The sequence below is a fragment of the Leucopleurus acutus genome, assembly GCF_964270905.1.
Source record: "Leucopleurus acutus genome assembly, chromosome: 4".
Taxonomy (NCBI): Eukaryota; Metazoa; Chordata; class Mammalia; order Artiodactyla; family Delphinidae; genus Leucopleurus; species Leucopleurus acutus.
The window spans coordinates 142,285,603-142,309,362 of NC_139146.1; positions in this window are offsets into that span (position 1 = coordinate 142,285,603).

Here is a 23,760-nt window from a genome sequence, read left to right on the forward strand (position 1 = left end):
TTGTTTTTCCCTTGCTGCTTTTTATATAATTTATTTGTATTTAATTTTTGATAGTTTGATTAATATGTTTCTTGGCTTGTTTCTCCTTGGATTTATCCTGTATGGGACTCTCTGTGCTTCCTGAACTTGATTAACTATTTCCTTTCCAATATTAGGGAAGTTTTCAACTTTAATCTCTTCAAATATTTTCTCAGTCCGTTTCTTTTTGTCTTCTTCTTCTGGGACCCCTATAATTCGAATGTTCGTGTGCTTAATGTTGTCCCAGAGGTCTCTGAGACTGTCCTCAGTTCTTTTCATTCTTTTTTCTTTATTCTGCTCTGCAGTAGTTATTTCCACTATTTTATATTCCAGGTCACTTATCCGTTCTTCTGCCTTGGTTATTCTGCTATTGATCCCTTCTAGAGTATTTTTAATTTCATTTGTTGTGTTGTTCATCATTGCTTGTTTCCTCTTTAATTCTTCTAGGTCCTAGTTAAATTTTTCTTGTATTTTTTCTATTCTTTTTCCAAGATTTTGGATCGTCTTTTCTATCATTACTCTGAATTCTTTTTCAGGTAGACTGCCTATTTCCTCTTCATTTGTTAGGCCTGGTGGGTTTTTACCTTGCTTCTTCATCTGCTCTGTGTTTTTTTGTCTTCTCATTTTGCTTATCTTACTGTATTTGGGGTCTTCTTTTCACAGGCTGCAGGTTCGTAGTTCCTGTTGATTTTGGTGTCTGTCTGCAGTGGCTACAGTTGGTTCAGTGGCTTGTGTAGGCTTCCTGGTGCAGGGGAGTAGTGCCTGTTTTCTGGGATGAGGCTGGATCTTGTCTTTCTGATGGGCAGGTCCACGTCTGGTGGTGTGTTTTGGGGTGTCTGTGGCCTTATTATGATTTTAAGCAGCCTCTTTGCTAATGGATGGGGCAGTGTTCTTGTCTTGCTAGTTGTTTGGCATAGGGTGTCCAGCACTGTAGCTTGCTGGTCGTTGAGTGAAGCTGGGTCTTGGTGTTGAGATGGAGATCTCTGGGAGATTTTTGCCGTTTGATATAACGTGGGGCTGGGAGGTCTCTTGTGGATCAGTGTCCTGAAGTTGGCTGTCCCACCTCAGAGGCACAGCACTGACTCCTAGCTGGAGCACCAAAAGCCTGTCATCCACATGGCTTAGAATAAAAGGGAGAAAAAATAAGAAAGAAAGAAAGGAAAGAAAGGAAGGATGGAAGGAAGAAAAAAAAAAAGAAAGAAAGAAAGGAAAGAAAGAGGATAAAATAAAATAAAGATAAAATATAATAATTAAAATAAAAAATAATTATTAAGAATAAAATTTTTATAAGTAAAAAGAAAAAAAAAATGGACGGACAGAATCCTAGGACAAATGGTGAAAGCAAAGATATACAGGCAAAATCTCGCACAGAAACATACACATATACACTCACAAAAAGAGGAAAAGGGGAAAAAAATAATATATCTTGCTCCGAAAGTTCACCTTCTCAATTTGGGATAATTCATTGTCTATTCAGGTATTCCACAGATGCAGGGTACATCAAGTTGATTGTGGAGCTTTAGTGAAAGGCGGAGCTTTAATCCACTGCTTCTGAGGCTGCTGGGAGAAATTTCCCTTTTTCTTCTTTGCTCACACAGCTTCCCGGGTTCAGCTTTGGATTTGGCCTCGCCTCTGCGAGTAGGTAGCCTGAGGGCATCTGTTCTTCGCTCAGACAGGACGGGGTTAAAGGAGCCACAGATTCGGGGGCTCTGGCTCACTCAGGAAAGCAGGGAGGGACGGGTACGGATGTGGGGTGAGCCTGCGCGGCAGAGGCGGCATGACGTTGCACCAGCGTGAGGCGCGCCGTGTGTTCTCCCGGGGAAGTTGTCCCTGGATCACGGGACCCTAGCAGTGGCGGGCTGTGCAGGCTCCAGGGAGGGGCAGTGTGGATAGTGACCTGTGCTCACAGATAGGCTTCTTGGTGGCAGCAGCAGCAGCCTTAGCGTCTCATGCCCGTCTCTGGGGTCCACGCTGATAGCCACAGCTCGCGCCCGTCTCTGGAGCTCCTTTAAGCAGCACTCTTAATCCCCTCTCCTCACGCACCAGGAAACAAAGAGGGAAGAAAAAGTCTCTTGCCTCTTCGGCAGGTCCAGACGTTTCCCCGGACTCCCTCCCGGCTAGCCTTGGCGCTCTAGCCCCCTTCAGTCTGATTTCACGTGGCCAATCCCAGTCCTGTCCTTGCGATCCAACTGAAGCCTAAGCCTCAGCTCCCAGCCCCACCCGCCCCGGCGGGTGAGCAGATAAGCCTCTCGGGCTGGTGAGTACTGGTCAGCACCAGTCCTCTGTGCGGGAATCTCTCAGCTTTGCCCTCTACACCCCTGTGGGTGCGCTCTCCTCCGTGTCTCTGAAGCTTACCCCCCCCCCCACCACCCGCAGCCTCCGTCTGCGAAAGGCCTTCCTGGTGTGTGGAAACCTTTCCTCCTTCACGACTCCCTCCCACTGGTGCAGGTCACGTCCCTATTCTTTTGTCTCTTTTTTCTTTTTTTTTTTTTGCCCTACCCAGGTACATGGGGAGTTTCTTGCCTTTTGGGAGGTCTGAGGTCTTCTGCCAGCGTTCAGTGGGTGTTCTGTAGGAGTTGTTCCACATGTAGATGTATTTTTGATGTATTTGTGGGGAGGAAGGTGATCTCCACGTCTTACTCTTCCTCCATCTTCCTCTGCTTCTCCTGCAAGAATTTTTAAAAGAAACCCCTTGTATTCTTTCCCTACTTTCATCAATTAGCTAAATTTGCTAAAATGGCTTTTCTAGTTTCTCTATATACATATTATTACTATTTTTTCTGTACTATTTGAGAATAAGTTCATATGTTATACACCTCTTTCTTTACTTTTTAATTTTTTATTTCTATAAAGTGATTTTTACGTTTTTCTATTATCTTTGAATATAACTCCGTATGAATGATATAGTGCTATTATCATTAGATTTACTGATCTAGTCATTATTTATTCAAAAAATATTTGTACCCAATATGTGGCTACAGTGGTGAACACATTTGGTTAAGTCCCTGTTTTCGTCAGTTTTACAAAGGAAAAAAAAGTAATTACAATAAAAGTTTTGAGGGTAGTGGTAATAAAAATAAAATGGATGTGAATGCACAAAGCAAGAACATCTAATATATTTTCCTGTATCTGAGAAATCTGGAGAACGGTATATTTAAGCAAGGGCTGAAGAATTAAGCCCTAGGAGAAGTAGGGAAGGGGGTCTTCACTCAGGGAACTGACTGTGTAGAGCTTCAGAGGTGAGACAATATGCTCAAGTCCAAGAATATTCATATCCATGGGCTTTTGTATAGTTCTTTTAGCTGGATAATATAAAATATGGTTATTACTTAGAAATATTTCCTTTTGCACATAAAGAAATCAAGGAAAAACTCTTTCACTAGTGATCTCAAGCAACAGAAGCGAGAGTGCTTATATGCTTTTGTTTATGAATGGCAAAGTAGAGAAAGATGAATTTCTCTAGAAAGTAGAACAGTTCCTCTGATGTAATTTAATCACATAGTAGAGGAACTTTAGATAGCAGGCATTTCCAGGAGAGCTTGGAAAAATGACTATTGCAGTGAGTCAGTTTAAGGGCTTTTTCCAGATGAGGAGGTGTCTCCTTGATACACATGAGTCAGTGTTCCAGAAGAGCACTCTGACCTGAAGAAGAGAGGTTAGTGCCTACCAGCAGAGCAGGAAACAATGTCCCCATCCACTGAGCCACCATTATGGAAGGCAGCCAAGGAGAAAAGTTATCAGCCAAATGAACTGACCAAAGGCACTACCTTTATACAACCAGGCCCAGCCAGAGAGATCTCAGGATAACCTCAGGTCAATCTTTTTATGGTATGATTTGAGACTGTGGAATCATATAAAATTGCTCATCATCAGGACATGCCTATTGCAAATTGTGTGTCTTAGCTTTCTGTTAGGGGGCTGGAGACAGGCATATGATAGTCTCACTCCAAGTTTTCCCAGGCAAAACTAAGCTTGGTATTTTATGTGAAGATACCACTCTTTGTGAGAGAGATTATCAAGAGTTTGGAAGAGTTTGAATGCTTATATTGAAGTATAGGATGTGTGAAATTCAGGCATACTTCTGAAAATTCAAGCATGCTGAAAATTATACATGAATACTCATGCCTTTAGTGAAAGCAAAACAGCATAAAGAAAATCTCTGATGAATCTTAGAGTTATAAGTGCTCTCCAATTATATATATAGTTATACATGTATACATATGTACTGATTATTTCTGTTAGGGTCTTTAATGCAGTATTATAATTATTGACTGTTTTCCTATCTCTTGAGTTTAAAGGTGGGCCCCATGTATTATTTTTCTGTGCTTTTTTGCATTGCCCAGTATAGCAAGGAACACTAATATGAAGATGAATAAATCCATTCAGTTTTACCAAAGTCATATATTGATTGGTATTGATTTAACTAATCATTGGAATTACTACACACAACAATCATGACAAAATTAGCATCTAGATAGGAGATATTAGATTTTATAATATTCCCCAGTATTTAAAGTAAGATATTTGTATTTTAGTTATAACTGTTTCAATAAACTAAATTTATAATTAAAAACAAAAATTAGGTTAAGGATCTAATCCCTCTTGCCTCTATCTGTATATAGAGTTAAAGGAACATTTTGAGAAAACTTTCAGGAATGCAATGAATTTAGATTTAGTTTTTAGAAATAGCATTTACTAATGGTAAATGAACTTCTTACTGAAGAACTACTGGAACTTTCCTGACTTCTGGTCTGCCTCACAACTTGAAAGTGCTAGAAAAGCAGCAAAGCTTCCCAAATGATGTGTCATATTTCAATTAACCATTTGGAATTCTCCTGTCAGTCAGCTAATGAAATTTTACTTCCCAATTGTGATGAGAATAAAGAAATAGCAGTATGTTTTACTGAACTGGGTCATTCAATACCCTGACCTGAAACAAAGATGAAATTTTCAGCAAACCCCGACTCATTATCTCTGCAAGCTGAGGTCTAAAGGGCAAGGTTATTAGTGGTGACTTCCAAAACAACTTAATGTATGTTTCATGGAAATGGTAAAAACAAATTCTTTTTAGTGAAGGAAATACCACATCATTTACTTGCAGGGGCTCAGTCACAAAAAGGCCAGAATGATAATATAGAGCAAATGATTATTTTAGCCTGATGGTTTTCCAGAAGTTGATTAGCATTGCTAGGAATTCATTGTATTAAAGTATTATTTTATTATGTATAGATGAAAAGTTTTTAAACTTGAACTTTTCCTCATTTTATTCTGTGCAAGCAAGGGTCACAAAGGTAACTAGGGGAAAGAACTCTGTAAAGCTGTCTGGACAAAATGAATTACTAGGAGATGCTAGTAATGAATTACTAGGAGATTCTTGGAAACAAGAACATTTACTGTTTTCATTTTGAAGCTTATCTCCCAAGAAAGCTCCGTAAATTAATGAGTAATACATTAGAGTAGCAAGTTGAGTCACATGCAAAGGTTTCAGACCTTTACTCAAAAGGAATCTGCTGTTCAAACTCTCTATGTGAAGGTTTGAGCAAAAGTCAAAGGTGATATCCCTCAAAATTATCTATTTGATTTTTCTGGTGTAAGCTTTATAGTAAGGACGTTTTAACATACATGGATATAAGTAAATGGCAAATTCAAGATGACTTGTAAGGACATCATCCAAAGCACCACTTTAATTACCATTCTTTAACAGGCACTAGTTGGATATAACATTCATTTTGGAGCACAGGCATCTGTCTGATTTCATCCCTCCCCAAGCTTGTCTGTATTTAAAACTCATTAGTAATGAAACTAATTTCTTTCATCTTTCTGGGCGCTGACAATGAAAAATTAGCAAGCAAATTGAAGTGAATATAAATATTAGATGCCGAAATATATTGCTGTTTATCATGGTGCGGGGACTGGGCATTGTGTTGATCTGGGTACATTCTACACCTTCTGAGAGAGCCATTTGTTTCTTTCAAAATGATAAGTCAAAGATCTCAACCACAAGCTATTAACTTGTATAGGGTCTAGCTCTCTATACAAAAATGTTGCATTTTCTTTGCCTACATTAATCTTTCTTGCAAAGGGAAGGAAGGAAGGAAGGAGGGAAGGGAGGGAGGGAACGAGAGAAGAAAGGAAGGAAGAAACTGAAGAAACTCACAAACTGTTAGAGTCATAGATACTAAGATTATTTTCTCACTGTTTTTTCTTTTTCTCCTTAGTAGCTTGCAAAGAGACAAGTTTTCATCTGCTGTAGGACTTTTGAGATGAAAACAAAGTGTAGGCAAGTTAATATTTTAAAATAATATCAACATATAATAGTGTACTCTTTTTATTTGTTTCATTCAGACCTCTAAGCACTATTTGCCTATTCACAAGCCTCCACTGACTCTTCATGATTAGCAAATTAAGTACAAAGTCCTCAGACTTGGCATTTGAGGTCCTCCATAGTGTGAATCCCACCTACCTCTCTGTAATTATCTCCCACTGGTCACTTACATTCCAGCCTACACGAAGTACCTAAGTCTTTCTCAGAAACTATCCTGCTTGTCTCCACTTCTGTTCCTCTGCTCACCTTATTCTTTATTATAAATTTGCCCTTACAGTATCATAACTTCAGTTTTTCCCTCTTCAGTAAATCTTACTTATTTCTCCCAAGCTCCATTAGGGTGGGATTTTTTGTTTGCTTTGCCTTGAGCCATATCTGGTGCATAGCAGGAGCTCAATCAATAATTGTTAAATGAGTGAATTGCTCATTTATCTTGTAGTCAGTGCCTCCTAACTTTGCACATAGTTTGTCCTGTAGGGAGCTTCAGCCCACGTCCTGAGCTGAGGTGTCAGCTCAGCCGTTTCACGAGGAACTCTGGTCTGAAGGGATGGGGGCAAGGCCTCTGCACAGGTCTGCTATGAGCAAGGGAAACAGACTAAGCAGCACAAAGGGAAAAAAGGTGGATGGGCTAGGCCTGAAGTGAGATTGCCAGATTTATGTCCTTTCCAGATGAAATGTGGATCTGCTAGCAACAGTAGAAATGGAAGATTACCCTTAATCTGCCCTCAACTTTTCCTTGACTGATCTGGGAGTATGGAACACTTCAAAACTGAAAAAGAACTCCTAGATTTTACTGACATAATGCCAGGTGGTGGGTACTATTCCTCAGCTTCATTTTAAAAGGTGTGAAGAGAGAGGACCTTCAAGATGGCGGAGGGGTAAGACGTGGAAATCAACTTCCTCCCCCCAAATACATCAAAAATACATCTACATGTGGAACAACTCCTACTGAACACCGGCAGAAGACCTCAGACTTCCTAAAAGCCATGTGGCTGACAGAGTCTTGGTGCTCTGGCCGGCTGACAGGCCTGAGCCTCTGAGGTGAGAGAGACAAGTTGGTGACATTGGACCACCAGAGACTTCCCAGCCCCATGTAATGTTAATCGGTGAGAGCTCTCCCAGAGTTCTCCATTTCAACGCTAGGACCCAGCTCCACTCAGGACCAGAAAGCTCCAGTTCTGGACACTCCATGCCAAATAACTAGTAAGACAGGAAAACAACCCCACCCATTAGCAGAGAGGCTGCCTAAAATAATAATTAAGTTCACAGACACTCCAAAACACACCACCGGACATGGTCCTGCCCACTAGAAAGATAAGATCCAGCTGCATCCACCAGAACACAGGCACCAGTTCCCTCCACAAGGAAACCTACACAACCCACTGGACCAACCTTACCCACTGGGCGCAGACACCAAAAACAATGGGAAATATGAACCTGCAGCCTGCAAAAAGGAGACTCCAAACACAGTAAGTTAAGCAAAAGGAGAAGACACAGAATTATGCAGCAGATGAAAGAGCAAGGTAAAAACCCACCAGACCAAACAAATGAAGAGGAAGTAGGCAGTCTACCTGAAAAAGAATTCAGAGTAATGATAGTAAAGATGATACAAAATCTTGGAAATAGAATGGAGAAAATAAAAGAAATGCTTAATAAGGACCTAGAAGAACTAAAGAGCAAACAAACAATGATGGACAACACAATAAATCAAATTAAAAATTCTCTAGAAGGAATCAATAGAAGAATAACTGAGGCAGAAGAATGGATAAGTGACCTGGAAGATAAAATACTGGAAATAACTACTTCAGAGCAGAATTAAGAAAAAAAGAATGAAAAGCATTGAGGACAGTCTCAGAGACCTCTGGGACAAAATTAAATGCACCAACATTCAAATTATAGGGGTTCCAGAAGAAGAAGAGAAAAAGAAAGGGAATGAGAAAAAAATTGAAGAGATTATAGTTGAAAACCTACATAATATGGGAAAGGAAGTAGTCAATCAAGTCCAGGAAGTGCAGAGAGTCCCATACAGGATAAATCCAATGAGAAACATGCCAAGACACATATTAATCAAACTATCAAAAATTAAACACAAAGAAAAAATATTAAAGGCAGCAAGGGAAACACAGCAAATAATATACAAGGGAATCTTCATAAAGTTAACAGCTGATCTTTAAGCAGAAACTCTGCAAGCCAGAAGGGAGTGGCAGGACATATTTAAAGTGATGAAGGAGAAAAACCTACAAACAAGATTACTCTACCCAGCAAGGATCTCATTCAGATTTGATGGAGAAATTAAAACCTTTACAGACAAGCAAAAGCTGTGAGAGTTCAGCACCACCAAACCAGCATTAAAACAAATGCTAAAGGAACTTCTCTAGGCAGGAAACACAAGAGAAGGAAAAGACCTACAATAACAAACCCAAAACAATTAAGAAAATGGTAATAGGAACATACACATCAATAGTTAACTTAAATGTAAATGGATTAAATGCTCCAAACAAAAGACATAGACTGGCTGCATGGATTCAAAATCAAGACCCATATATATGCTGTCTACAAGAGGCCCACTTCAGACCTAGGGACACATACAGACAGAAAGTCAGGAGATTGAAAAAGATATTCTATGCCAATGGAAATCAAAAGAAAGCTGGAGTAGCAATTGTCACATCAGAAAAAATAGACTTTAAAATAAAGACTATTACAAGAGACAAAAAAGGACACCACACAATAAGGGGATCAATCCAAGAAGAAGATACAACAATTGTAAATATTTATGCACCCAACATAGGAGCATCTCAGTACATAAGGCAAACGGTAACAGATATAAATGGGGAAATCGTCAGTAACACAATCACAGTAGGGGACTTTAAACCCGAGCTTCATGAATGGACAGATTATCCAAAAGAAAATAAGTAAGGGAACACAAGCTTTAAAAGATACATTAAATAAGATGCACTTAATTGATAGTTATAGGACATTCCATCCAAAAACAACAGAATCCACGTTCTTCTCAAGTGCTCATGGAACATTCTCCACGATAGATCATATCTTGGGTCACAAATCAAGCCTTGTAAATTTAAGAAAATTGAAATCTTATCAAGTAACTATTCTGACCACAACGCTATGAGACTAGATATCAATTACAGGAAAAAGTTGGTAGAAAATAAATACACATGGAGGCCAAACAATACACTACTAAATAGCCAAGAGATCACTGAAGAAATCAAACAGGAAATCAAAAAAATATCAAGAAAAAAATGACAATGAAAACACGATGGCCCAAAACCTATGGGATGCAGGAAAAGCAGTTCTAAGAGGGAAGTGTATAGCAATACAATCCTACCTCAGGAAACAAGAAAAATCTCAAATGAACAACCTAACCTTTCACCTAAAGAAATTAGAGAAAGAAGAACCAAAAAACCCCAAAATTATCAGAAGGAAGGTAATCATAAAGATCTGATAGAAATAAATGAAAAAGTAATAAAGGAGACAGTAGCAAAGATCAATAAAACTAAAAGCTGGTTCTTTTAGAAGATGAATGAAATTGAGAATCCAGTAGCCAGACTCATCAAGAAAAACAGGGAGAAGACTCAAATGAATAGAATTAGAAATGAAAAAGGAGAAGTAATAACTGACACTGTAGAAATATAAAGGATCACCAGAGACTGCTACAAACAACTATATGCCAATAAAATGGACAACCTGGAAGAAATGGACAAATTCTTAAAAAAGCATGACTGAGCCAGGAAGAAATAGATAATATGAACAGACCAATCACAAGCACTGGAATTGAGACTGTAATCAAAAATCTTCCAACACACAAAAGCCGAGGACCACATGGCTTCACAAGCGAAATCTGTCAGACATTTAGAGAAGAGCTAACACCTATCCTTCTCAAACTCTTCCAAAATATAGCAGAGGGAGGAATACTACCAAACTCATTTTACGAGGCCACCATCACCCTGATACCAAAACCAGGCAAAGATGTCACAAAGAAAGAAAACTACTGACCAATATCACTTATGATCATAGATGCAAAAATCCTCAACAAAATACTAGCAAACAGAATCCAACAGCACATTAAAAGGATCGTACACCATGATCAAGTAGGGTTTATCCCAGGGATCCTTCAATATACGCGAATCAATCAATGTGATACACCATATCAACAAATTGAATGATAAAAACCATATTATAATCTCAATAGATGGAGAAAAAGCTTTCAACAAAATTCAACACCGATTTATGATAAAAACTCTCCAGAAAGTAGGCATAGAGGGAACCTACCTCAACATAATAAAGACCATATATGACAAACCCACAGCCAACATCATTCTCAATGGTGAAAAATTGAAAGCATTTCCACTAAGATCAGGAACAAGACAAGGTTGCCCACTCTCACCACTGTTATTCAACATACTTCTGGAAGTTTTAGCCACAGCAATCAGAGAAGAAAAAGAAATAGAAGGAATCCAAATCGGAAAAGAAGTAAAACTGTCACTGTTTGCAGATGACATGATACTATACATAGAGAATCCTAAAGATGCTACCAGAAAACTAACAGAGCTAAGCAATGAACTTGGTAAAGTAGCAGTATACAAAATTAATGCACATAAATCTCTCCATTCCTTCACACTAATGACGAAAAATCTGAAAGAGAAATTAAGGAAACACTCCTATGTACCGTTTCAATAAAAAGAATAAAACACCCAGGGTTAAACCTACCAAAGGAGGCAAAAGAATTGTACTCAGAAAATTATAATACACTGATGAAAGAAATTAAAAATGATACAAACACATGGAGAGATATACCATGTTTTTGGATTGGAAGAATCAAAATTGTGAAAATGACTATAGTATCCAAAGCAATCTACAGATTCAATGCAATCCCTATCAAACTACCAATGGCATTTTTCCGAACTATAACAATAAATTTCACCATTTGTATGGAAATACAAAAGACAGCAAATAGCCAAAGCAATCTTGAGAAAGAAAAATGGAGCTGGAGGAGACTTCAGACTATACTACAAAGCTATAATAATCAAGACAGTATGGTGCTGGCGGAAAAACAGAATGATAGATCAATGGAGCAGGATAGAAAGCCCAGATATAAACCCACACACATATGGTTCCCTTATCTTTGATAAAGGAGGCAGGAACATACAATGGAGAAAAGACAGCCTTTTCTATAAGTGATGCTGGGAAAACTGGACAGCTACATGTAAAAGAATGAAATTAAACACTTTCTAACACCATACACAACAATAAACTCAAAATGGATTAAAGACCTAAATGTAAGGTCAGACACTATAAAACTCTTAGAGGAAAACCTAGGCAGAACACTCTATGACATGAATCACAGCAAGATCCTTTTTGACCCACCTCCTAAGAAATGGAAATAAAAAGAAAAATAAACAATTGGGACCTAATGAAACTTTAAAGATTTTGCACATCAAAGGAAACCAGAAGACAAAATGTGGGAGAAAATATTTTGGAAGAAAATATTTGCAAACGCAGCAACTGACAAAGGATTCATCTCCAAAATATACAAGCAGCTCATGCAGCTCAATATCAAAAAAACAAACAGCCCAATCCAAAAATGGTCCTAAATAGACATTTCTTCAAAGAAGATATACAGTTTGCCAACAAACACATGAAAGGATGCCCAACATCACTAATCATCAGAGAAATACAAATCAAAAGTACAATGAGGTATCACCTCACACCAGTCAGAATGGCCACCATCAGAAAATCTATAAACAACAAATGCTGGACAGGGTGTGGAGAAAACGGAGCCCTCCTTCACTGTTGGTGGGAATGTAAATTGATATACCCACTATGGAGAACAGTATGTAGGTTCCTTAAAACACTAAAAATAGAACTACTATACGACCCAGCAATCCCACTACTGGGCATATACCCTGAGAAAACCATAATTCAAAAAGAGTCATGTAGTACAATATTCATTGCAACTCTATTTACAATAGCCAGGACATGGAATCAACCTAAGTGTCCATCGACAAATGAATGGATAAAGAAGATGTAGCAAATACGTACAATGGAATATTAACCATAAAAAGAAATGAAATTGTTATTTTTAGTGAGGTGGATGGACCTAGAGTCTGTCATACAAAGTGAAGTAAGTCAGAAAGAAGAAAACAAATACAGTATGCTAACACATATATATGGAATGTAAAAAAAAAAAAAAAAGGTTCTGAAGAACCTAGGGGCAGGACAGGAATAAAGACGCAGATGTAGAGAGTGGACTTAAGGGTACAGGGAAGGGGAAGCATAAGCTGGGACGAAGTGAGAGAGTGGTGTTGATATATATACACTACCAAATATAAAATAGGTATTGGGAAGAAGCCGCATAGCACAGGGAGATCAGCTCGGTGCTTTGTGACCTCCTAGAGGGGTGCGATAGGGAGTGTGGGAGGGAGACGCAAGAGGGAGGGCATATGGGGATATAAGTATACGTATAGCTGATTCACTTTGTTATATAGCAGAAGCTAACACAACAAAGTAAAGCAATTATACCCCAATAAAATGTTAAAAAAAATAAAATAAAATAAAAAATAAATATAAAGGAATGAAATACAGTCTGTTTTTAATACCTGCGGGTTTTGCTTGTGCAGGTAGGATGGGCTGACTGTACTATGCCATTTTATATAAGGGACTTGAGCATAGGCAGATTTTGGTATCTGCAGAGGTTCCTGGAACCAATCCCCCACAAATACTGAGGTAAGACATTAGATAATTATTCCCGTCATGGAGTAAAATAGAACAAGGAAGAAATATAAGGGAAAGTGTGTATGGAGAACTGTTGTTGTTTTTTTGTGTTTGTGTGTTTTTTGCGGTACACGGGCCTCTCACTGTTGTGGCCTCTCCCGTTGCGGAGCGCAGGCTCCGGACGCGCAGGGTCAGCGGCGATGGCTCACGGACCCAGCCGCTCCGCAGCATGTGGGATCTTCCTGGACGGGGACACAAACCCGCGTCCCCTGCATCGGCAGGCAGACTCTCAACCACTGCGCCACCAGCGAAGCCCAAGAACTGTTGTCTTAAGAGACTTATCAAGAAAGGCTTCACTGAGAAAGTGGCATTTGATTAATCGTGTTGGGAAAAATACATGTGTGTATATATATATAAGGTGTATAATGTGTGTTTTTATATATGTGCATATGAGGTTTATATATATATATTCTGTTTAATTAAATAGATGAAAAAGGCTAAAAATTCCAAGGCAATACCCAGATTAGTATAGGACATCTGGTTAATTTGCAGATACAGTGTTTAAATATAACTGCTTCTGTCAATCAACATTAATTCAAACTGAAAAATACCCCAAATATTCAAATAATTGTTAGTAATGGAAAATTTTAGTTACTTAAAATGAGAGCTAACAGCCTATTTTCTTTAATTTCTGGACGATTACTAATACATTCTTTGGTGATCAGCTCTGGTCATAAAATTGAGTGTGATTGATCATTATAAAGTGTGAACTAATGATGATTAATTGTACTGACTAAGCACAACTGCTAAACCCAACACCTCTTCAACTTGTCATTGCTGAAAAATATTTACCCTAAATGCAATAAGAAGCTGATGCAACTTATTTGTTTTAAACATAACATTTTTCTGGGTTTTAATTACACTAAGTATACTTGTATACATCCCTAAATAACTTACTAATAATGACTGGTATTTAATATGACTTTTAAAATAAATATGTCCTAAAGGCCAAAAGCATCATGATTTGGTTAATAGTGAATAATGTATCTTATAAGAAAAGAGCCATCATAGCATAAGAAGTTACTTTTTCAGGTTTTTTTCCTATACCTAATATTTTATACAATAGTGTCATTCGTTTTGTTTTGTCAATTAACTTGCAGAAACATAAGCACGACTTTAACGCACATAAAGGAAAATTCAAGTGCTTTTGATAGTGTGATCTTTTAAATGGAAACATCATCACTGCTGGAGGAGAAAGGTCTATGAACAAACAGAATTATGGCAGAGTTTCTCAACTTCAGCAGTATTGTCATTTTGGGATGGATGACTTTTCCTTATGGAAGACTGTCATAGGCATTGTTAAGGACATCATTCCTCTCCACCACCCACTAAGATGCCAGTAGAATCCCCTCACCCACCAACCTGGTCATGATAACCAAGTATCTTTCCAGACCTGGCCCAGTGTCCCCTGGGGGACAAATCACCCCTGGTTAAGAATCATTGGTACTGAAAATGCCTTCTTATATTAATAGTTGTATTAATAATAGTAAATACGTTAGCAGATTTATTTACTGAGCACAAATTATATACCATGTGTTTTGATAAGTGGTAAAATATATACCATCTCATTCATTTATTTCATTGTCATATGAGGAAGCACTCTAGTGATGGTCATTTCAGAGATATGGGAACAGAGCTCCAAGAGATTGACTTGCATGTCCAAAGCCCTGTAGACTGATGATGCCAAAACGTTTAACATGATGGTAGTTTTCTCATTATGGCAGTCACTCCTCTGATTACAGTCAATTGCCAGCTTAACTTTTTTATTAAAAAATTAACTTGTAACACAATTGCAAAATAAATTTTCTCATTGATGTAATGCATGTATATGCTAACGAGTTGCTTATGTGAATCATCAAATAGCAGTTAACAGGAATGAATATGAATTATACTAGAAACCAAATCAAATCAAAACAAACAAAAACCTTATCACCACGTAAAATTTTCCAACTCTAGAGCAGGAAGGGGGCTGATTTCTGAACAAGCTATCACTACAACAGGTTGACAGATGAAAATGGAAACAAATAGAGCAGAAAAAAGATCCTAGTGTATATAAAATAGTTTAATTCATACTAAAACCCAGCAATATAGATCAAGAAGAAAAGAATGGGTTGATCATTAATTCTGTTTAATTAATTGACTATTAGTGTTCTACTGAAGCATGACGACTTACCACAAATTGAGCCGCTTAAAACAACATGCTTACTGTCTCAGTTTCCATGGGTCAAGGATAGGTTACAATCCAGGTGTTAACCAGGACAGCATTCTCATCAGAGGCTGGACTGGAGAAAGATTCACTTCCAGATGCTTTCAGGTTGTTGAAAGCATAAGTCTCCTTACAGTTATAGAACTGAGGTTCTCACTTCCTTGATGGCCTTTGACTTGGGACTGCTTTCAGCTCCTACAAGTTGCTTGCATTTTCTAGACACAGGGCCCTCTCATAAGATGGCAGCTTATTTTTTCAAAACCAGGAAGAGAGAGACGTCTTCCTGACAGGCTTGCATACAAATGTATGCTTGCATACTTTTACAGAGAACTACATGCTTCTGTACAAAAATATATTCATATACATATATATGTGTGTATGTGTGTTTTTATACAGGGATAAATAGATATAGATGGAGATACAGATATAAATATACATATATGTATATTTTTACATACATATGTATATATACACACATATGTATGTAATCATGGGAGTGACATCTCAGCACCTTTGCCGTGTTTTATTAATAACAAGCAAATCACAGATCCAGTCCACATTCCAGATTAGGAGATTATACAGAATAAAAACATAGGGGGTATCCTAAATTTTGTCCAACACAGCTATTCTGAAAAGCATTAGTTCAGAACAACCTATGACAGATACACAACTTTTATCTTGTTGGTTTTAAAATTTCAAATGAAAAAGCAAACAAACAAAAACATCAAAAACATAACCATGAAATTAGAAGAAAATGTTCATTTTAAAGAAAAAAATATTTTACCTCTTGGTAGAATAGAATTTCCTAAGTATAACATTAACATCTGTTTCAGAATAAACTTCTTCTTCACTGGAAAAAAGACATATTTGGCAACTCTGGCAAGTGACAATGTGACATTTCCAGGTCTCTTTGCATGAGAGAGAAGAATCCTTAGAAGGATGTTTTGCAAAAACTTCTCTCCAGTCCTCCTTCCACTAACAGCCTGCAGGACAGTCACAAATATGTCTTCAATATGTTTCCTCTCAAAGGAAATCCTGGTAATTAAATTGCTACCATACATTATTACTCAATTTGTTAAAATTTTTACTTATTAATACAACTCCTTTAGACTTAGCTTAACTAGATTTTTGTCACTCTTTGACTATTAAAAAAGAAAGATACAGAAAATATTGGTTAAGACTGTCATATTTATTCACTTTCAGATCTCTTTTTTTATTTTAAGGAAATTTGTTAACTTTACCAAAAATTCCATGTTTGTTCACTTGTTTTGTATTTTCAATTCCACATATAATTGAAATCATGCAGTATGTGTCTTTCTCTGTCTGACTTATTTCACTTAGCGTAATACCATTTATGTCCATTTATGTTGTCACAGATGGTAAGGTTTCAGTCTTTTTTCTAGCTGAGTAATATTCCTATATGTGTATATATATTCTATATACATATATAGAGAGTTATATATATTTATATATATATGTATAAAATATCACATCTTCTTTATCCATTCATCTAGTGATGGGCATTTAGGTTGATTCCATATCTTGGCTTATGTAAATAATGTTGCACACGGGGGTATATATATCTTTCCTAATTAGTGTTTTTATTTCTTCAGATAAATACCCATGAGTGAAATTGCTGGATCATATGATAGTTCTATTATTAATTTTTTGAGAAATTTTCATACTGTTTTCCATAGTGGCAGCACCACTTTACATCCCTACCAAAAATGCACAAGGGTTCCCTTTTCTCCACATCCTCGCCAACACTTGTGATTTGTCTCTCTGATAATAGCCATTCTGACAGGTATGAGGTTATATCTCATTGTAGTTTTGATTTGCATTTCTCTGATGATTAGTGATGTTGAGCATCTTTTCATGTGCCTATTGTCCATGTGTATGTTTTCCTTGGGAAAATGTCTATTCAGATCCTCCGCTCATTTTCTAATCAAGTTGTTTGGGTTTTTTGATGTTGACTTGTAAGAGTTCTCTGTATATTTTGGATATTAACCCCTTATCAGATATATTGTTTGCAAATATCTTCTCCTGCTTAGTACGTGGGGTTTTCATTTTGTTGGTAGCTTCCTTTGCTGTGTGAAAGCTTTTTAGTTTGATGTAGTCCCATTTGTTTATTTTTGCTTTTGTTTCCCTTGCCTGAGGAGATGTCTCCAAAAAAATCAGCTTAAAGTTAATGATAACTGCTTTGACCAAACACTATAGTATTCCATAGCGTACCAAGCGAAATAGAAATGCAGCAATATTGAAAGACTATTTCTGTCTTTTCTCTAAGCCAGTGGCACTATATCAATTCAGTTAATTATTTTTTATCTTGGGTAAGAATCTCTGTGTTTTAGAGTGTATGTTAAGTGAGGCTGTGTTGCTTTCCTAGGGGTGCCATAATAAATTAACTGCAAACTTGGTCGGCTAAAACAGTAGAAATTTATTCTCTCCCAGTTCTAGAGGCTACATAACTGAAATAAGAATATAGGCAGGGTTGGTACCTTCTGAAGGATCTGAGGCGTAATCCAGTCCATGCCTCCCTGCTGGCTTCTGGTGGCTGCAAGCAGTCCTTGGCATATAGATGTTTATCACTCCAGTCTCTGCTTCTGTCTTCATGTGGCCTTCCCCTCTCTCTCTCTGTGTGTCTCAAATATCCCTCTCCTTTCTCTTATAAGGATACCAGTCACTGGATTAAGCCCCCTGCCAAATCCAAGAAGATATTAACTCAAGATTCTTAACTTAATTACATCTGCACATATCCTATTTCCAAATAAGGTCACATTCACAGGTACAAGGGGTTAGGACTTGGGCATTTCTCTTGGGAGGGACACTACCAACCCATTATAGGGGCAACAATGAACAGTTGCTGTGTGTAAATAAAAACAAATTCTAAATATAAAAAGCTATACAATATAAATTTTGGCATATAAAAATCAAATGTCTTTACGGTTTTAGCATTAACTACTATTACTTGATCATTTAGTCTCAATTCTCATACGGTGTCACCAACAAAATTTTATGGAGGCAAATCAGGAACCAGAAGACCAGGGGATACATGTTAATATTTTATATGCAACTAACAAGAAAATAGAATGAAATTATGCATATTAGAATTAGAAACATAAACATCAGGATTCTTAGAGATATGAATGACACATAACATTACCTTTTGAATTTGGCCACTCTTCCATTTCAGTGAAAACATGTAAAAATTTGATGGGTAATATTGGTCACTGACAAAGAAGAACATATAAAATGAATCTCCTTCTTCAGATGATATTTACATTTCTTCCCCTCAAAGTTAACCGTATTATTACTAAGCGCTTTATAGCAAATTAAATTTCTTATGGGTTCAAAAAGTAATTTCAGTGGCTAGGTTCTTAGTTTTCAAAGGTATTCCAGTTAAACATGCAAAGATTGACTCAGTTCCTCTCCTTCAAGGATAACTGATTTCATATATTATATAGTCTTAATTTTTAAGTCTTATTGTCAGAAAAAAAGCACACAGTGGATCTGGCAGCAGCATTTTTTAAATTGCTGAGGGGAATTCTATTTAAGTAGAAAACAATAATAAATGCATTACTTCCTATAAAAATAGTCTTTCAGACACACACTTAGGCTTATAGGAATGTCTGTATTTGAAAGTTAGCATAAACATGTTCAAATATATATATGTGCACATGCACAACTTTTGATACTGAGGATATACATCGCCATTCATTTCAAGGTTTGTTGCTACCAGCAAGCTAGCAGCTCAGGAAGCACTGCATTAAAGTGACTGCCATCAATACTTTCATATAAAAATGTGATGGTAATATTAAACCAGGATATCTGTAGTTACCTGAAAAGTGGATCTCTTTATAAACAGCTTACTATCTTCTTGACAAATCAGCAGACTAAGCCAGGTTATGAATAATGATAACTAGATATATTATATTGAATTCTTTACTAGATTAAGTGATTAGAGTAAAGGTTATGCTACTTAGAACCAATCCAGTTGGTTTAAGAAGTAGTGAGTTATTCCTCAGTAAAAAAGCATATTTCATTTTGGTATTATTTGAACTCCTTTGATTTTCTGAGACTTTTTATAATAAGAAAAATTCATTTAGTTGTTTGGAAAATATTTATTAAGTGCTAACTGCATTACGTGCACTGAGTAGGAGGCAGCCTCTAAGATAACCTAAGACCTCACTTCCTAGTGTTTACACCTTCATGTAATCCCTTTCACTCCAGTGTGGGCTGAGTCTAGTGACCCACTATTGATGAATAGAATAGGGCAAAAAGAATCCTGATGTCACTTCTGAGATTAGGTTACAAAAGGACTGTGACTTCTGTCTTGTTCACTTTCTCTTGCCTTCACACTTGCTTGCTCAGATGGAAGCCACCTGCCATGTGTAAGCTACCTTGCGGAAAGACTAAAATAGCAAAGAATTGATTGAGACTTCCAGCCAACAACCAGTGAGGAACTGACCTCCTCAGTCCACCAGCTTGTGAGGACCTGGCTCCTGCCAACAACAGGTGAGTGAGCTCGAGAGCGGATCTTTCCTCTGATGAACCTTAAGGTAACTGTAACCCCAGCCAATACCTTGATTGCCTCATTGTAAGAGACTCTGAATGGGAGGACCCAGCTAAGGGGATGCACAGGAACTGTGAGATAATAAATGTGTGTTGTTTTAAGATGCTGAGTTTTTGGATAATCTGTTATGCAGCAATAGATACTTAACACACTGTTTATACTAGTGAGAAAATCAGAAATAATATGTGTAAGGAATACAGGAAGACAGTAAATTCAATATGTCAATTTAGTACTATTTAAAGTTGGGGTGGATGAGAGTATTTTGATGTAGGAGTGTGTGTTTATGTGTGTGCACATATCTGTGCTTTTTACATTTGATGTAAAATATATGACTATTTTCCTGAAACAGGTCATATTTGCCTCATAATTTTATAGGCATAGGAAGTGGTAACATTCAGAGTTAACTCTTGTTAAATCCATTTAAAAAGGACATGACCTTCATTTTGGCGTAATTTCTGGAATACCTTGAGACCATTTCCATTTAATTTTTTTTGAATACCACCATGATTGAACTAGTTCTCAATGTCCTTAACTAAATTTATGCTTCGAGGTGGAACTGCTTTTGTTAATGTATAAAATTATTAGAAAAGTCATCAAAATAAAAATTAGTTGGTATCTTGAAAATTGTCCCCAAAATGTGAAACTATATTAGGAAATAATCCTTACTTTGCCACCTGGGTAGATTAATTGCATAGGAATATATATACTTAAGCTTACTGGAAAACTGAGCAGTTCAAAATTATTTAATAACCAACATTTAAATAATTTTAACGATTTAATACTAATTAAAAAAATGTGACCTTTGCTATGTAGATATTTTTCTATATGTGAAGAAAGGACATAATTGGTATTGATTAACACTTCATATGGATTGAGTATAATTACACTATCTATCCCAAAATAATCCCCTTGATTGATACTAATTTAAAGAGTTAACAACCAGTTTTACATGTAATATTTAAATAAAGCAGTACAACGCTATGATGACTGTTGATGGAATACAGTCTTCCTGGTAAGTTCTCATTTGTACTTAACACTGTCTCTTTAAATGATATATTGCTATTTCTTGCTGTTGCTATCAGTAGTTTTCATGTTGTGTGGGAGGGGAGAGGACATTTAATTTTCCTTTATAAACAATCAATAAAAGAGGGGCTAGGTAGACTATTTAGAATTTCCATGTTTTCAAGCACTGCTTCTCAAGTGTTAATATGTATAAAAATCACATGGGGAACTTATTAAAATGAAATTTTCATTCAGCAATTTTGGGATTGGGTCTGTGATTCTGCATTTTTAGTGAGTTCCCAGTTACTGTGGATGCTGCTGTGGATAAGCAATTTTTTAAAGAATAAGAACATACTCTACCTTCTCTTTTGGGGTTTACTAGTATACATATGTGTATATTAGACTATGGCTAGTAAGTATACATACTCATAATGAAACTCTATATTCTCCCCAAATAGTATCAAGATACTATTTATGGTTCTTATTTTCTGTTGTAGAATCCTTTCTTTGTTTTTTTTTAATTCCATTGGCTAGTGAAAATTCTTCCCTTTGAATCCTAAACCCCATTTAGATGTTGTTCATTTTTGTTTCCCCTTAGATTTGGACACAGGCTATATCTGGATTTGGATCTAAGATAAAGAGTCAGTGGTGATTGTCAATCACACTGGTTATTGTATTTTACATTTAGGAAACTAAGAATGTGTTTGGAATCTGAGAATAACATAATTAGACTTCTTTGTTCTTTAAAAAGTTGTCTGTCCATCTCTATCCCAAGACTTCCATGGCAACTATAAACTCTGTGTGTAGTAATTTCAGCTGGGAATTGATGTTGATTTAAGAATCTAAAGCCTTAGGCTATGATTATAAAATTTAGATGCTCATCTGAAGATTGAATTTGAAGATTGAGGCTTGCCACCTCTAATCCTGGCAATGCTTATTTCCTAATGCTGGCATGCCCAACTGCTAGTAGGGTGTGCTTGGAAAATATCTGAAATCTAACACTGCCATTGAGACCAAGTTTTGTTCACTATAAACCAGAATCTGAATACATGCAATGAAACCATATGGCAATACTCAGTTAGTTACAAGGAGTTTACACAGAGGATCCAGAAATATTTTTTATTATAATATTATATAATAATTATAATTATAAGAATTATAATATAATATTATAATATTTTTTATTATTTTTAGATAATAAAATAAGAACATAAATTAAATGAAATCTGATACAGACCACAGAAATCCATATATTCACATACTAGTTTACAACTATTGAATTTGGGAAGTATTATTCACAAAGTAAAGTTTTTGGTTCTTGAGTAAGAACTTCTCAAAAAGAATTTTGTGGCACCGCCTTCTTCAAATATAGTCTCAGGATCTGGGCTTATTCAAGTTGGAAAAACTCTCCAACTCTCCAGGTACTTATATCGGGTTGGCCAAAAAGTTCATTCGGGTTTTTCCATAGGATGTGAGGAAAAACTCGAACGAACTTTTTGGTCAGTATGTTGCCTAAACTTTCTTAGTTCTTGAAATAGTTAGGCTTTGTCTTCAGTGAGATTACACCATTATGCTCCTTTCAGACTCCACAGTAAAGACAAGTGACTTTACCTATACCATTCCTGTAACAATTTAACTTTTTCTGATTGACTTACTCACACTAAGGTGAAGGCAAAGGGGTACAGACCAAGCCTTAACAAAGTTTTAAAAAATGTAAAAAAAAAAAATTAGTTTGCAGACAAGCCAGAAACGATAGAGGGGTGGAATTGAATCATGGATGTCATTTGCTGAACCTTGATGTAGACAATGCATTGAGCGGATCAGTATTTGAATGATCGATTGAAGTTGAAAATAGTGCTGGATTTCAAAGGTTAGATTGAAATGTAGAGTTATGGGAGAGGTATTGTGCATAGTAGGAATAAATATAGCTGGAAATACAGGGAAAATAAATTAGACAAAGAGATTTGTGTTTGGTAAGGGAGAACATTGAGTCATGATTTTGAATGTTATTTAGAAACCTTTTCGGTTTGTTTTGATGAAGGATAAGTGCCTGATGGGAACACTGCAGTAGGAAATTAATCTAATGGTGATGTGCAGGATGAGATGGTTTTACTGAAGGCTGGAAACTCTGTTAAAAAACTAGTCCAGTTATCCAAGTGTGAGAAATTGATCTAGAAAAGTGGTAATAAAAATAAAGAGATAATAATGAGGTTACCAGTATCAAAATAATTGGAGTCTGACCTAATGAGATATCTTAAGTTAAAGAGGGGGAAAAAGAAATTCAGACATATTTCTGAGGGTCTGAATTTGTATAACAAGAAAAATGATGGTACCATTGTTTCTGACAGTGAAATTGGAGAGATGAGCAGTTTGAAAGGAAAGATTGTGATTTTAGTTAGACATAATTTTCTTAATGAAACTAGGACTTCTAAATGAAAATGCCCAGCTGCCAGTTAATTGTAATAAAGCCAATACTTAATGAAGCGGAAAGGAAAAGAAAAACTTTTGAAAGAAACTGGAGTAATTAAAACTACAGAAGTACCAATACATGATAGTATCTCTGAGACAGGGGAGGTGTGAGGGAGGCAGAGGTGGTCAATTGTGGCAGATTTATATCTTACAAAGCTATGTTTTGGGCCCCAGGCTTACAATTCCATTTTGAAGGTGCAAATAGCCATATTCTCACCCTTTGGGAATGTTCAATTTCTATTCAAACATAAGTGCTTGCTATGTGAGAGACTGCATGTCACTGTTTGCTAGTGTGAGGCAAAGTCGCAACAGAGGTTAACAAAAGATTTTTCCAGTAGGTGTATTTTCCTGCTAGATGAAATATAAGCTTCATAAACT